The sequence below is a fragment of the Anolis carolinensis genome, chromosome 3, assembly GCF_035594765.1.
Source record: "Anolis carolinensis isolate JA03-04 chromosome 3, rAnoCar3.1.pri, whole genome shotgun sequence".
NCBI lineage: Eukaryota > Metazoa > Chordata > Lepidosauria > Squamata > Dactyloidae > Anolis > Anolis carolinensis.
The window spans coordinates 185112844-185129668 of NC_085843.1; the positions used below are offsets into that span (position 1 = coordinate 185112844).

The following is a 16825-nucleotide window of genomic DNA, read 5'->3' on the forward strand; positions in this document are numbered from 1 at the left end:
ATCCATGTGGAGAGATAGCAGAGGACGCCAAAATGGGAAGAACAAGAGACATCTTCCCCATGATCATATAAATCAAAGGAAAATTTAAGTGAGGATGCTATCATTACGTGAGCAAATATAAATAAAAAGGCAGTGGAAACAGTACAGAGAAGAAGAAATATATAGCTGAATGAATGACAGATTCATTCAAGGGAGAAGCATTAGAACATGAATCTATGTTTTTAGAGAACAAGACGGAAGCTGTACTCAGAGCACTTGGGAGTAATAAATCATCAGGAACAGGTAGCATACCAACAGGGTTGCTTCAAGCAACAGAGAATAATTACTGTAGTTCTAACAATTCTGTCAACAAATATGGAAAACAAAACAATGGCTCATAAATTGAACACATTTCCATTTCTCAAGAAAGGGGACACCATGGGTTGCCATAACCACATGATCATTGTATTCATCTTCTATGCCAGGGGTCCCCAAAATTTTTAAACAGGGGTCCGGTTCACGATCCTTCGGACCATTGGAGGGCCGGACTATAGTTGGCCACTGAGCAATAATAAATAATAATAATAATAATAATAATAATAATAATAATAATAAATAACAACAACAACAATAAAAAAGAGTGTCGAAGAGACCCTTTCGGCCATTGAGTCCAATCCCCTTCTGCCTTTGTGCACCGAAAGCACAAGCAAAGCACCCCTGACAGATGGCCACCCAGCCTCAATGTTTATTATTATTATTATTATTATTATTATTATTATTATTATTATCATCATTAATAATAATAATAATAATAATAATAATAATAATAATAATAAAGAGGATTGGAAGAGACCCCTTGGGCCATTAAGTCCAACCCCCTTTTGCCTTTGTGCACCAAAAGCACAAGCGAAGCACCCCTGACAGATGGCCACCCAGCCTCAATGTTAATGCACCCCTGACAGATGGCCACCCAGTCTCAATGTTAATAATAATAATAATAATGTGATTTTGTGATACGAAATCCAGCATATCTATCTTTTTTGCTGTGTCATACAATACAACAACAACAATAATAATAATAATAATAATAATAATAATAATAATAATAATAATAACTGTTGCAAGAGAAGAAGAGACCTCTTGGGTCATTTAGCCCAACCCCCTTCTGCCCTTGTGCCTTGGGGGCCGGATAAATAACTTTGATGGGCCGCATCCGGCCCCCGGGCCATAGTTTGGGGACCCCTGTTCTATGCAAACAAGGGTGATGCTCAAAATCCTACAACAAAGACTTTTACCATATATGCAATGAGAAATGCTAGATATCAAAGTTGGATTCAAGAAAGGAAGAGGCACCAGGGATCATTTTGTAAGCATACAATACCAAATAATTTGAAAGTCATCTTGTGCTTTAAACAGAATGGTAAAACTGCATTTTATTTACTGAGTGCATTGAGCATATCTCATGTAAAGCAAAAGTAGTCTGGGAGGCAGGAAGCCTGAAAATTGGAGAAAGAAATATCAACAATTTAAGATACGCAGCTTTCATACTACATGCAGAAATTAGCAAAGACCGGAAATGAATACTGAAGAAAGTCAAGGCAGAAAGTTCTAAGGCATGTTTACAGTTGAACCTTAAGAAAACAAACATAGAGAAATTTGGAATATAGTGATTAATGATAATGATTTACATAACTTTAAAGGAGATGATGAAGACATTGAAATAGTTCAAGGTTTTCCATACTTTGGCTCAGTTATTAATGAAAATGGAGACTACAATCAAGAAACCAAAAGAAGACTAGGAAATACAGCTCTGAAGGAAAGAGATAGCATCCTGAAGTTTATGGTTTTATGCTACTGTATCATATTTCCAGTGTCTGTGTATGGTTGTGAAAGCTGGGCAGTAAAAGAAAGTTGATGGGAACAAAATGAACTTACTTGATGGAATGAAGTTTTATGCATATGCAGGACTGCTAAAAAGACCAATAAATAGGTACTTGGACAAATTAAGCCTGAACTAGTCTATCTAGAAGCCAAGATGATTAAACTAAGACTATCATACTTTGGACAAATCATGAGATGACTCATTTAAAAAAGACAATAATGCTTGGAAAGTTGAAAGCTAGTAGGAAAAGATGAAGATCACATTCCAGATGGATAGACTCAATCAAGGAACTCACATCCTTGAATCTGCAATACCTGAGCAAGGCTATTGGTGACGGAGTGATTTGGGGGGTCTCTCATTTATAGGGTTGTCACAAATCAAGGACTTGATGGTAGTTAACACAACAGTTAATAATACAATAGCTCGCCACACCTTCCTCCCTGTTTCTCTGCCACTGTAAATCTAAATAATCTCTTAAATGAGGCAGCATAGCCTCTCTTTCTAGAAGGCAATCAGGTTTATCCTGATTAAATCATGAATAATTGTTAACTGCCAACTTAATCTGACCATGCATAAAAAAGATTTGGGATCTTTACAAGGAAATTTGGACTATTTAAAGAGCTGCAAATAATTATCAAGTGACAGTGGCTGTTACTTATCTTTCTTATCTGCTGTTTGGTGTCCAATCTTTTGCATTGCCTTAGATGTCTATTGTCATAGAGGGCTTAGATATAATAACTGTTTTTCTTAGTCTGGGTAATGGTACTCTCTCTTGTTGTAGCATGTGCTCACCAGTGATAACGCTTAATATTTGTATGAAAAAACTTCTATATAAGTTTGTAATTCTCTTGGACTATAACCAATTCAAGACTTTTTTTCTTTTATCTTAAGGGAGTGTGTTTATTTTGCCACACAAATCAACTTATCAGTTCTGTGCTGGTGACAGAGCAAGTTGGTCTAAGAAAGGTATGTGTTCAGACTTTGTATCTCTTTGTAATATATTTACATTCTGCTTGGTGAGAGAACTTTAAAACTGGCATTGGCCCTAACCTCAAACTGTATTTTCTCCACTAAGAATATAAACAATTAGCTCCCAAACTATCTCATGGCATTTTAAATGGCTAGATCTATTTGATCTCTTAGTTTGGTTTGTGAGATATTGTAGAAATATAAAATTCTAATGTAATCTTCTCCATTATTAAGGCCAGATTCCAACACACATTTACTTTGGATATGTTTTCTGAAATCAGTGAAACTGTTTCTAAATAAACACTGATAGAATTAGGCAGAATCTGACTGTGGATTTATTGTATGCAGGTTCCACTGAAAAATGTAAACTTTACTTTGAAGTAACAATGCATATAAATGGACCAATCAAATGTTACACAAAGCTTTTGTTGATTATTTTGAACAGAGCAGTGAATGCCATTTTTTTTCAAATATGCATATACAACTGTACATTCTTTTATGTGGATGGATGGGGAATAGAATGTTTATGGTTTTCTGTTACCATTTCTAAAACACAAAATGATAGTAATTCTATTGTTCTTTGGGCAGAAACCAATAACTCCTGTAGTTTTCTATTTGTATAGCTAGGTTACCTTGTTGTTGACTCCATGAGCAACTGTCCTTTGATTTCTTATGACCCAGCATACTGCTGATTTTCTGTTTTGGTTGCAGTTCAAATTATATTACTTAGATGTTTGGGTTGTTGTGAGTCTTCTGGGCTGTATGGCCATGTTCTAGAAGCATTCTCTCCTGACGTTTCACCCTCAACTATGGCAGGCATCCTCAGAGGTTTCCTGTGGGTGAAACGTCAGGAGAGAATGCTTCTAGAACATGGCCATACAGCCTGGAAGAACAACCCAGTGATTCCAGCCATGAAAACCTTCGACAACACACTTAGATGTTTGCTAATAGGAATAATTTTTTGTATTATGTTATTGTCGTTGTTCATGTCAATCCTTACTTATGGTGGCTCTAAAGCAACCTTAACTTTGGGTTTTGTTGACAAGATTTGTTCACAGGGGGCTTGTTTTGTTTTCCTCTGAGGCTGAAAGAGTGTGGCCATTTCAAGGTCACCCGCTGGGTTTCCATGTTTTGGGGGGGGGGGGGGGGGAGGATTTGGACCCTCATCTCTAGAGCCATAGTCAAATGCTCAAACCACTATATCACATTAGCTCAGTTTTATATTGTTTTATAGCGTAAAATTCATGGAAATATTGTTCAAATGAAAAAATGACATAAAATATGGAGAATAAATAATTGTGGTCTAAAATAGATCGGATTGAGTTAGTTTGAAGATAGCATCAGACTTTGTTCTGATGAACTTCATAAGATGCTGCAGTAGTCACTGAGAAATAATAATGTCTAAAGTTTTAAATTTGAGATGATAACACAGAATAAAGACCTCATATGAAAAGTTCTTAATCATGGGAAAATATTATTTTTAAAAAAAATCACATTTATGTTTGTATATTAGAGCTCTCACAAGGAACTTGCTGTGCACTTGTTTTCGAAATTCTGTTGTCTGTATTTATAACTTTTAACAAACGGGAAACAAATTAATCAATCTGCTGTCCAAGGTTATGCACATAAATTAATAGAAAGAACCAGCGTTTTGGGGACAGGTGTGATAATGTTCAAAATAGTAGAGAGAATGGCTGTTGTCCATCTGTCAATCTAGGATTTAGATGGATTCTCCAATTGGAGTACTGTATATGGTAACTTCCTGTGAAAGCATACGGTAGAGCTGCCTGTAGGATATGAAAGGGGGGGAAATGAATTCATGAAATAATGGAAGTATGTTTTAGGTATGTGTGTGTGTATCTTATTAGAATGACAAAATTTTAAGCTGCTTATTTGGTATAATATAAAGTGTAATATTTGAAAAAGAGTATGACAATCTTTCTTTTAAAAATTATATCCTTGTTAAAGTATGTTCAGGTATCAGTGCATAAATAATGTGTCTTGCTCGATTTGTTGTAATGTTGTTGTTTTTTCTGAGTGCCAGCAAAAACTGAACTTCTTATTCTATATAGTATATGTGCTGCCGAAGCGAGCACTTATTCTATATAGTGTACTATGTAGTAGACTCAGGCGAGTAAATGGATAGAAGAGACCTTAAAAATTAAAATACAATTGAAACCTGAATTCTTCTTACTTGGAGTTTGGAGGTATGAAAATGAGAAGAAATTGGGAGATTGTTTCAATACATGACAATTGTTGCTAGATTGCTATATGCCCAGAATTGAAAAGATGTGGATATACCAATAAAAATGGACCAGCTAATAAAACTTTATGACCTGGTTAAGATTGATAAATAAACAAATCTGATTAAAGAAAAATCACTAGAACATTGTAAAGAAAAATGGGCATTAGGGATAGTGTAGGCATTGAGATAATGTTTGGCTTTGAGGTTAAATGTGTATTTGGGTTAATCAATAACAAGGAGGAAAATGTAGCAGAAAACATATAATCGCATCTGGCAGGTGGAGAATCGTATATGTTCCTCTTAGGTATGTAATTGTCATTAATAATATAGTTGGTATGTATGTTTGTATGCTGATTTATGTTTAGGTTGTTTGTTTTTTGTTTGCATATCGTTATACCTTTTCTGCAATTTCAGAGTATGAATTGTTTTTTTATAAAGTATTTTATAAAGTGGTTTTTTGTTATTTTAAAAAAATAGCAGAATATAAGAAAACTGAATTTTAAGGGATTCTCCGCACCCCCTCTTCCTTATATGCACTGATGCCAAAGAGAGTGGGAAGCAAATATCTTCTGTTTTACTGGTGGAAGGAGCAGCTTGTTCTCCATTATGAGCAGTTAAAGCGGAAAATAATTTCATTTCCTTGTCCCAAATCCTTGCTGGGATCCCAGAAAATTTTGATCCAGGCAAGAAAGATGATGGAAAGAGAATGGTATTTTTTTCTCTTGTTAACTAAGGCATAGGCTGCTGAGATTTTAAATGTTCCCATCCTGTCTTAATCCTGTTTTCCCAAGACCCGCTCTTAACATGACTCCTTTTGCGTTCTTCCCATCTTCCTTCCATCTTCAGTTACCATGGAGAATGAAATGCTGGCTCCATTCAAGCAACTTGCTGAATAGGTTTTGAGGTTGATGGATGGTGAGAATCTCTTATCCCTCCACCTCCCTCTTTTTCTAAACACCGCCCCTGCCTGGTTCTTGACATTTCACTTGCCAGAGAATGGCTGTCAGAGAGAAGAGTCTGAAAGAGAGGCTAGCAGTGTCCTACCGAGATACTCTTTCAGTTTCATGGATGAGATCAGCCGCGTGAGAAGGTCTTTGAGACTTAGATGCAAAGCTTTCTCTGCAAGCAAACTAGGTGAAGCTTGAATGCTCACTTGCATATTTAGTCTGTCCACTGACCATCCACATCCTCTAAATCATGCTGAGAAATCACTGTTCCTTGCCCCCCACTGGTTTTTTGTGGCTACATTTTTGGATGTGATGCAATCTTGGATAGTTAAAGGAAAAGGGTAAGTAAGCATTTTTGTCAGATTTGCCTTGTTTTCTTTGGTTGTGATTCTGGCAATAAACTGTCTTGTAATAATAATACCTGCTTTGTGTCATCTTAATAACTAGGTGCTTGAGTCTCAAGGCACTCTCTCTTGCTATTTTTTTCATTAATCCGGATCTGTGATTTTGTCTCATAGTCGGGAGTTTTCATACCTGATATGACATTTGGGTTCACGGTATTGTGACTTGTGTGCAAATGAAAATTAATAAAAAGTTCAGTCATCTGGTGATAAAATACAATATTGCATTTGTATTTTAGCGAGGATGAGAAGGGAAAGCAATTTCAGAAATGTGTATTCATTCTTTATTGGAGATAATACGTCTTAATAGTCCCATCTTCACTTCATCTCATGAATCACATGGGTGAGAATTTGTATTTCATATTAATATAAAATAATTTGTCAGGTGCTATGGAATTTTTTGGTAAATAAGTGATATTTCACCACTATGGAATTTCTTCTCCAGAGTTCTGATTCACATGGATCTTTAAAACTGATTTTTTTTTGTTCTGTTGCTTCCTGCTGAGGTTTTCCAAAAGCAAGGATGTTTTCCCTGTACTACAGCTAGGTTTCATATCTGCTAATTTTCACGTGGGTATGCCACTGGGACTCAGAAAGGGAAATGTTAATATGTATATATGTGTCCGTGTATGTTCGAGAGAGTGAATGAGTGAGTTTCAAGCAAGCATGTAACAGACTCTTATGTTGAATTCAAGAGGAATTTAGTGCTCACATGATATAGGAATTATCCTCTGGATAGGATAATGCTGCACTTCACACTTGATGGGTTTACCTAGTCAAATAACTGACTAGGAAAACATGTCTGCATCCTTCTTCTATCTCAAACACACAGACAACCCCTGGAACTAAAGAGCTTGATGAGTGTTTATATACCCCAAACTAAAAAGAATCATTGGATGGAGCTGAAATGAGAAAAGAACCCAAAATGGCAAAGTATAAATATTTTGTGAGCGCTGAACATCTTTTTAAACTTTGTGCTTATTTACACTAAATTTGATTTGGTTGGTGACATTGGGCTAGGGGCTCAAGCTTTATCTGTGACATTACACCTCAGTTAGACGGACTTCAGCATGTTTTGCCTTCTCTTTACATATGCCCTCCCTCCTTTACAAACAAGCTACTTCTTCTTGCTTCCTTTCTTTAATTGTTGGATGTGTTCCCATAATTTTCTCTCCAGTTTGGGACTATTTTAAGCAAGTACACCAGAAGCATTCTAATTCTAAGCTTTCCATTTGTTACTGTTTAAAAAATGAACATAATCTTCTTCATTCTGAATACTTGTCACTGAAAATTGTTTTATTGTTTAACTAAAAGTGTGTTTTGGAGAATGAAAAACCGATTCCTTACGTATCCTGCTTCTTTCAACTCCTCTCACAGGCTCTTTTAATGTTACTGTAAGTTTAACTTTCTGCTGATACAATTTTTACCATAAAGAACAGGTATGGAGAGAATGGAAAAAGCTTACTTTTTACATGGCAACAGTAACTGTGTTGTTGTTGTCATCATCATCGTCATCATTATACTGCCTTTTTCCAGTTTTGGAACTCAAGGCGGCTTAAGACATTTAAAACAAACATAGCTAAAATTGCAGTGTACAAAATATGATTAAAAATTAAAACCTTTTAAAAGCATAGACTAAAAAAGAGAGAGAAATATGACAATCCAAGCATTGAATATAAGGCCAGTTGGATATACAGAAGGAGAGTGTGGCTTACGATCAGAAAGTAATTTTAATGTATGGGTTTAATGTATTTGCAGGAAGAAAACAATTTAGCTGCCCTCCCCCAGTTATCCTACAGGTGCTCCCAAACAATCCAGATATGCCCCTAACACATAAACACACACACACACATATATATATGAAGCAAGAAACAGTCTCCCTTGAACACAAAAAACCTGGAACAAGACATCTGCACAAATTCATTAACAGACAACATCCTCTCCTAAATATCCCAGGTAATACGCATAGTTAGCCACCAGACAGACACAGTAACACACCCCTCCCATCAACATGTACAACACACACAAAAAACCCAAAGAATATCTTCCCACTGAGAAGCAACTATGAGGATATCACCACTTCCTTCCCCAACTCTGCAAATTAGCAAAGAAGTCATTTGCATATCATCAAGGTACACAAAAAGAGTAATATTGAAATTGTCTATCAGTGGTATGTTTTACATTTTAAGCACCTAAGTTCCAGATGTATCAGCACAGACATTTCCCAAGGGTGGGGCTGTTCTGCCTACAAAGGAGTTGGTAGCCTTGCACAGGATAGATATAGACTAGATCTCAAAGGAATTGCTTTTATGTCTAACAGTGGAGAGAAAATGTTACATCTTTACCTTGCTTTTGCCTCCCAAATGGTCAACAAGGTGTGTGGCCTTTATATGCATCAAAACTGCCTCCACCATCTTTAACTCAGCTTTATATCTTAAGAAGGATACAGTTCTCTAACGATCTATCATCACGTATTTCTCCTGAAATGATTTTTAACATCCATGCCTGAGGAAGAAGCCAGTGAGCATCAAAAGCTTATATAATGGATTTTGCACCTTTTTATTGGCCTAATAAAGCTATCATCGTAATGTGATGTTATTGTATTTTTTTACATGGCCTGGATATATATTACAGAACTGCAGATCACAGTCTCTGAAGACAATCCACTGTTCCAAACCCAGGAAGAGATGGGTCCACTCTCATAGTAGTGGATTATCCATTCCAATTTGACATTTTCTCTCAACTGATATACTATTTTATTCCTGTTGTTTTCAGATACGTAAAGCCAATATCTTCTAGTGTATATTTTTCTGATTTGGAATGCTTTAGCTTTGAGTCAGCATAGTGCATGGGTTTGAGCACTGGACTAGGATTCTAAATATTAGTATTCAAATCCCCACTCAGCCATGAAAGCCCATTCAGTGACCTTGGATGAGTCACATTCTCTCAGTCTCAGAGAATGGCGAAGGAAACCCTCCCATAACAAATCTTGCCAAGAAAACCTAGTGACAGCTTTGCCTTAGGGTCACCATACGTTGGCAGTGATTTAAGGCACACAACAACAACAAAGCTTCTCAAAAATTAATTATTAGAGCATCAGATGGCCACTATTAAATTAAAAGATTACCATACTTTGTCAGCCTACTATTAGAGCATCCAATTCCATTCAAGGTGATTCCCATGCAACTTATGATTTTTCACCAAAACAATTGATTTAATTGTTAATCCTACCAAATATTTTCAAGAAGACTTTAAAATTATGACTATTCTAAATTATTGTATATTTTAAAAATAACTATTCTCTGTTCAAGGAGACTGTGAAAGCTGGAAACAACCATATATTCTGAAGCTGCTGTTGAAGCACAAAACTGGGTGATTCAGCTTCTTCTTTTTCCTCTTCCTCCTCCTCTTCTTTTTATCTTTATTTCTACCCATAGGGACCCAAGGCAGCTAACAATGACATAGGTGTTTGCTTCATTTTGCTTTTGTTATAATAGGTTTTCCACCTGTTTCAGAGCTGGTTCCCAATGTATCAGCTAGTTCAGTATTTAAGGAGAAAAGGCAAGTGCCCTCTGCTGTTTTTGTCCCGTATAATTGGGTATTATCAGGTCTTAAGAGTGTGGATTTTTTTACTTAGAAACCATGGATAATAGGCATCAACAAAGCAGCCCCCCATTCTACTCCAGTGTTGTTTTTCTTAGACATCTAAGCTAGTTTTTTATCATGTCAGAAGCGAGTTGAGAGCATACTGCAAGTCGCTTCTGGTGTGAGAAAATCGGCCGTCTACAAAGACATTGCCCAGGGATGCCCAGATGTGTTACCATTCAGCTGGGAGGCTTCTCTCCTGTACCCGCATGGGAAGCTAGGGCTGACAGACGGGAGTTCACTCCTTCTTGCAGATTCGAACCACCAACCTTCAGGTCAGCAGTTCAGCTGGCACAAGGGTTTAACCCATTGCACCACTGCAGTCCCTATCTAAGCTAGTAGCAACCTCTACTTCAAATGCTTGTTGCTTTGTATCCGGTTCGGGAGAAAAATTGAGATGTTAAATACAAATACAGGCAGTCCCCATATTACAAACATAATAGATTATGTAGGTTTGTTCTTAGGTTGAATTTGCGTGTAAGTCACAACAGGTAAATTTTATAACTCTAACCAGATAGATAGATAGATAGATAGCTAGATAGATAGATAGATAGATAGATAGATAGATAGATAGATAGATAGATAGTAAGCAAGCATTGGGAAGGGTTAACACTCCTGTGGTGTTTATTTTGCTGTCTGTGCCCCTGTTCACCTCACTTTCTGTCCCTGTGATAACTGGATTTTGAAAAATTTGGCTCATTGTAGAAACAAGGATTGATGATAAAACTTCAGTGGAGACATCTTCGCCATGATAATTCCTTCAGGGGTAAATTTCCCTTCCTAGGGGTAGATTTCTCTCACTTCCTTACCGCTGTATTAACTCCTGTTTTATTGTCTTACTATGTTTTATTTTTTGTATATTGTGCAATGTATTTATGCTGTTGTTTTTGTAAATTATGCTGGTCGGGCCTTGCCCCATTTGAGCCTCCCCAAGTCCCCGTGGGGAGATGGTGGCGGGGTATAAATAAAGTTTTATTATTATTATAATTATTATCAAATAATAATTTATTATTATTATACTGGTGGAGTAGTGGGTTAAAGCCTTGTGACTTGAAGGTTGGGTTGCTGACCTGAAGGCTGCCAGGTTCGAATCCCACCCGGGGAGAGCGCGGATGAGCTCCCTCTATCAGCTCCAGCTACTGGGGACATGAGAGAAGCCTCCCACAAGGATGGTAAAAACATCCAAAAAAAAAAAAACAACATCAGGGCGTCCCCTGGGCAACGTCCTTGCAGACGACCAATTCTCTCCAGAAGCGACTTGCAGTTTCTCGAGTCACTTCTGACACGAAATAATAATAATAATAATAATAATAATAATAATAATAATAATTATTATTATTATTATTATTATTATTTTATTATGACACAGCAAACAAGATAGATATGCTGGATTTCATATCACAAAATCACAAGTCGAACACTTCCCAAGCGTCTAGGACTGTGTGTTGTATTTTCGGATGATGCGCGCAGATCCCAGCACGGTGGCCTTTTGCAGTTGGCAGATCGTAATTTTGTCAATGTCTATTGTTTCCAAATGCCGGCTGAGATCTTTTGGCACGGCACCCAGTGTGCCCATCACCACCGGGACCACCTGCACTGGTTTCTGCCAGAGTCTTTGAAGAAAACCGCACAATTATTATTATTATTATCATCATCATCATCATCATCATCCTGTTGTCTCATTCCCCGATCTTAACTATGAGTTGTTTGTAAGTCGAATGTTTGTAACTCATGGACTGCCTATATTAAGAATTTATGTTATTATGTGTTGATTGCATCCAGAGGAAGTCATATTTTAAATAGCTCCACTTAAATCGGAGTTCTAAACAAGGCGGTAACTCCACTTCTAAACATAAAATTGTACAGAGAGTTCACACATCATCTTCCATTTATTAACCTTTTGTGTTAATAAATAACCCCACCCCCAGAGTTAAGGAGAGAAAGAGTAAATAGCAGCACAGTGTTTTTTGGGGTTTTTTTTTGGACAAGTCAAGGAGCATTTACTCTGGAAATATCCTCAGTCACAGCCTGCACAATCCTGTTGATTTAGTGGCTCTAATCAGCCATATATTGTCTATTACGTTGTGCATGCCAATCCTTGCATTGGACTGAACAAGGGCTGTTTTATGATATATGAGAATGTAGTAATTGGCTGCCATTTCTGTTTTAGGTGTTAATACGTCAGTTGTGCTTCATTGCTTTGCTTTGACTTCTGTTATCTTCTCATGGCATGCTGCTCTTTCCTGTTGGTGACCCAACATACTGTATGTGCAGTTCTATGAGACTTTATGGAGCTGAGTTCTTCTGTGTAATTAATTTAAAATCAAAGAAAACTGTATCTCCTTTTATGTAGTGCTGACTGCCTTTCAAAGCCTGGATTTGCATCAGAACAACTAACAATCAAACAAAATACAAAAATGGAAGCATGACATGATGTAGATAATCCCGTTAAAGTAAATACCTCCTCTGTAACCTCAGTTTTCTAAGTCAGTGTTTGATGTCAATTTATCATGAAGCCTGTGACCATCAAGCCCGTCTGGGAAGGAGTTGCATTTGGGTGCAACATAAAATCGGCTGTTGGTTAATTGGATGCAGTTGTGAAGGCTGTATCTAAGAGGCCAGCTGCAGGGTATTTTAAGTTTGTTACTGTGAAATCCTGTCCTTTAGACTTGTTCCAACAATGTAATTTGTGACGACTTCAGATTTCTTTCCAAAATCTGGTTATTATAAACTGACTTTGGATTTCTAAATATATTTTATAACTTAAGGCATAAACTTTCCTTACTTTTGAACTTCAGGGTTTCTCAATATTTGTGATGTAATATTCTAGAGTTATATTTTATATTTATACTAGCTGTGCCCGGCCACGGGTTGCTGTGGCGTTGTCTAGTGGTGTTGGTGAGAACTTGTTGAGGTAGTGGTGGTATTGAATGTCTGTTGTATGGTTGTCTTTATGTTTAGTATGCATTTGATTGTTTGTGTACTGTGAAAGTGGTGAGGGTAGAGGGGGGTCTATGTCCCTGTGTAGTATTGTATAGTATTTATATGTTGTCCATGTGTTGTGAATGGTTGGATTGTGTCCTGCTGCATAGTAGAAAGGGTTGGGCTGGATGGCCCTTAGGGGTTTCTCCAAACTCTTGGATTCTATCCTTATATTATTATTATTATTATCATCTTCATCATCATCATTATTATGTAGAGGCTGGATGGCCATCTGTCAGGAGTGCTTGGATTGTGTCCTCCTGCATGGTAGAAGGAAGTTGATCTGGATGATCCTTAGGGGTCACTTCAAACCTTAGGATTGTATGATATTGTTATTATTAATATTAGTATTAGTATTACTATTGAGAGGCTGGGTGGCCATCTGTTGGGAGTGCTTGGATTGTGTCCTGCATGGCAGAATTGGGTTGGACTGGATGGCCTTTAGAGTGTCTCCTAACTGTCTGATGCTATGATTCGATGTGTATTATTATTGTGCAGATATTGGATGGCCATCTGTCAGGAGTGGTTGGATTGTGTCCTCCTGCATGATATAAGGAAGTTGAACTGGATGATCCTTAGGGGTATCTGCTAACCTTAGGATTGTATGATATTCTTATTCTTATTATTATTATTGGGAGGCTGGCTGGCCATCTGTTGGGAGTGTTTGGATTGTATCATCCAATGCCAGAGTTGGGTTGGACTGGATGGCCTTTAGGGGTCTCTCCTAACTGTCTGATTCTATGATTCGATTTGTATTATTACTGTGCAGATCTTGGATGGCCATCTGTCAGGAGTGCTTGGTTTGTGTCGTCCTGCATGGTAGAAGGAAGTTGAACTGGATGATCCTTAGGAGTGTCTCCTAACCTTATGATTGTATGATGATATTATTATTATTATTATTATTATTATTATTATTATTATTATTATTATTATTATTATTATTGAGAGGCTGGGTGGCCATCTGTTGGGCGTGCTTGGATTGTGTCCTCCATGGCAGAATTGGGTTGGACTGGATTACCACAGTAATTATTTCATATTACAGTAGAATCTCACTTATCCAATATTCGCTTATCCAGTGTTCTGGATTATCCAATGCAGTTTGCCTTTTAGTAGTCAATGTTTTTGTAGTCAATGTTTTAAATTCATTGTGATATTTTGGTGATAAATTTGTAAATACAGTAATTACAACATAGCATTATTGAGCATTGAACTACTTTTTCTGTCAAATTTGTTGTATAACATGATGTTTGGTGCTTAATTTGTATAATCATTACCTAATTTGATGCTTAATCAGCTTTTCCTGAATCCCTTCTTATTATCCAACATATTCACTTATCCAACGTTCTGCCGGCCTGTTTATGTTGGATAAATGAGACTCTACTGTATATTTATAATCTTATATTATCTGTTTAGAACTGGATTATATGAGGCCCCTTCTACACAGCTGTCTAAAATGCACACTGAAGTGAATTATCTGTCAGTGTGGACTCAAGATAATCCAGTTCAAAGCAGATAATATAAGATTATAAATGGGTAATATAGCTGTGTTGAAGGGCCTTGAGTCTACACTGCCATATAGTCCAGTTAAAATCAGATAATCTGTATCTTATAGGCAGTGGGGAAGAGGCCTGAGGCCTAACTGTGCCTGTCCCCTGGGCTGAGTAAGTTGCTAGGAGACCAAGTGGGCAGAGTTTAGCCTTGTAACTGGCAGCAATTGGATAAAAAACAATTATTCCTTTCCCTCTAATTAGGACTTTATTTTTCTTTTCTTTTTGTTGTAGGAACGTAGAGGCATGGATAAGGGGTTGTGTTGCCAAGTTTAGTGTTTCTGGGATGTGTAGTTTTGTTGTTTTGTCCTAGGCCGAATTTTTTTTTATCCTTTTATATATATAGATTACATTTTAACTCTGGCATGTACTGTTTCTATTGGAATTTTTTTGAACTGCAAAAGAAATGTATGCCTGATATTCACAGTTCAAGTACTGTATTATATATTTTTTCTGATCCCAAGTTGTGTTTTTCTCTACTGCACAGGCATAGGTTTGGACTTTTCTTTCTGCATTTCTTCAGATTTTTTGATAATTGTTTTTCTATGTAGCAGTATGATCATATGTGAAAACTTATTATTTATAGGTAAGGTAAAAACCACAAACATGTGAATCTGACCCAATTCCCTTGAACTGTGCTGGTCAGCTCTGTCATTAAGGCTGAGAGGAGGCAAAAGCCAGGACATCAGGGCAGGCAGATGAAGGGTTAAGTGCTCTGTCCCTTTTAGAATACAGATGAAAGCATGCCACAACCCATGGGTCTACCTGATTAGCAGAGAAACTGCCTTTTATGCAAGCAACACCCGATAACATAGGATAAAAGGTTCCAGTCTTGTTGTAGGCAACAACTAAACGATAAAAGGTTCTCAAGGTTTCATTCTTATTGCAGATGGCAACAACTTTGCTTCGTGGTGTAACTCTGGACTCTTTGGATTATCGGACTTGTTGACTCTGGACTGTACCATGGCTTCTGTCTTTTGGATTCTGACTTCAGCCTCAGACCCTGCTATCTTTGAACTGCTGGTTTTGTTGACTTTGGATTGGAATTCTGTTTGGTGTTTGTTGCTGCATAGACATGGAAGTCTTTTGGCATAACCCCTGTAATTTGAACTTTGAATTTATCTCACTCCCATAGGCTTGTGTGTGCAAAAACTAGAAGCCTGCAAGGACTTTAGCTTTGGGCTGTCTCTGTATTAATATCAGGATTTTGTTTTGGTCTTATGCTATTTGTTTAACCAGGACGTGGCATAAGATGACATGATTGTATGGACCACTTTCTATTTATGATGTGCCTCTAGTGAAGCCTGGTACTGCCATTACCTCTAACACTAAAGACAGTCCCTGGATTCTAAACAAGATAATGTTCTATAGGTTTGCTCTTAAGTTGAATTTGTAAGTCAGAACAGGTATAGCTCTAGCCAAAAAATATTTTAGTTTTGGATAGGGAAAGTTAAAACCCCCAGGTGTTTGTTTGTTACACCGTATTTGCTGTTTCTTAAATATGGTTGCCACGTACCTGTTACTACACAGGCGTGATATCTCAAACAAGTAGTAAAGATACTCAGTTGATGGTAATGCCAATGTTGTATAGGGTTATATCATATAGAAAATGGTGTGACTCCTGAAAAATGTCTTATGAAGAACAGGGGTACCTCCTGGGTGATGTGAAGATTGGTAAAGGGAAGGGTTAGTACAGTAGAGTCTCACTTATCCGACTTCCGCTTATCCGACACTCCGTATTATCCGACGCCATCTAGTGGCCAATTGGAAACATTGCATCCTTCACTCAATCCAAGGTGAGAGCTGTGGCTCTTTCCCTTTCGAAAAAACTGGAAGGAGGAAAACGCATCTCCGAAGGGAAGGGAGGGAAGGGGGGTGAATCATCCCATGGGGGGCCATTTATATGCGAGGGAGGGAGGGAGGAGGGGGAAAAAAGGAAACGCATGGCTCTTCCTCCCTCTTTCTCTTGGTGCAGGCAGAGCCTCGTGTCTCCAAACCGGCCTTGTTTCCAAATCAATGGCTCGTGATTGGAAGGAAAGAATGGGGAGGGAGAGAAGCCAAAGCAGCTGGCTGCCTTCTGTAATCTCCTTTCCTGGGTGGGTGGGCGGAGGACCCCCCTTTCCTCCTGCACACACACACACATTTTGCTCCAGATCCCCCCTCTCTCTCTCCTTCCTTTTTCTCCCCCACGCACTCTTCTTCCTCCTCCTCCTCCGCCTCCCTCTTCT

The 16825-nt window shown here is 37.7% G+C and overlaps 1 protein-coding gene across 5 annotated transcripts in view; it reads left to right on the forward strand.

Annotated features, from left to right (window-relative positions):
- ndst2 (N-deacetylase and N-sulfotransferase 2) overlaps positions 1 to 16825 on the forward strand; it is a 94438-nt gene that overhangs the window by 18939 nt on the left and 58674 nt on the right. For 3 of the 5 annotated variants that reach the window (XM_062977453.1, XM_016994936.2, XM_016994939.2), the window contains exon 2: positions 2753 to 2827. The exons of 1 other annotated variant lie outside the window; for it this stretch is intronic. The gene's annotated coding sequence lies outside the window, so the exon portion shown is untranslated. Of the gene's footprint in view, positions 1 to 2752; positions 2828 to 6065; positions 6364 to 16825 lie in introns of those variants that run through there. One more of the 5 variants, XM_016994938.2, reaches the window with a different exon arrangement.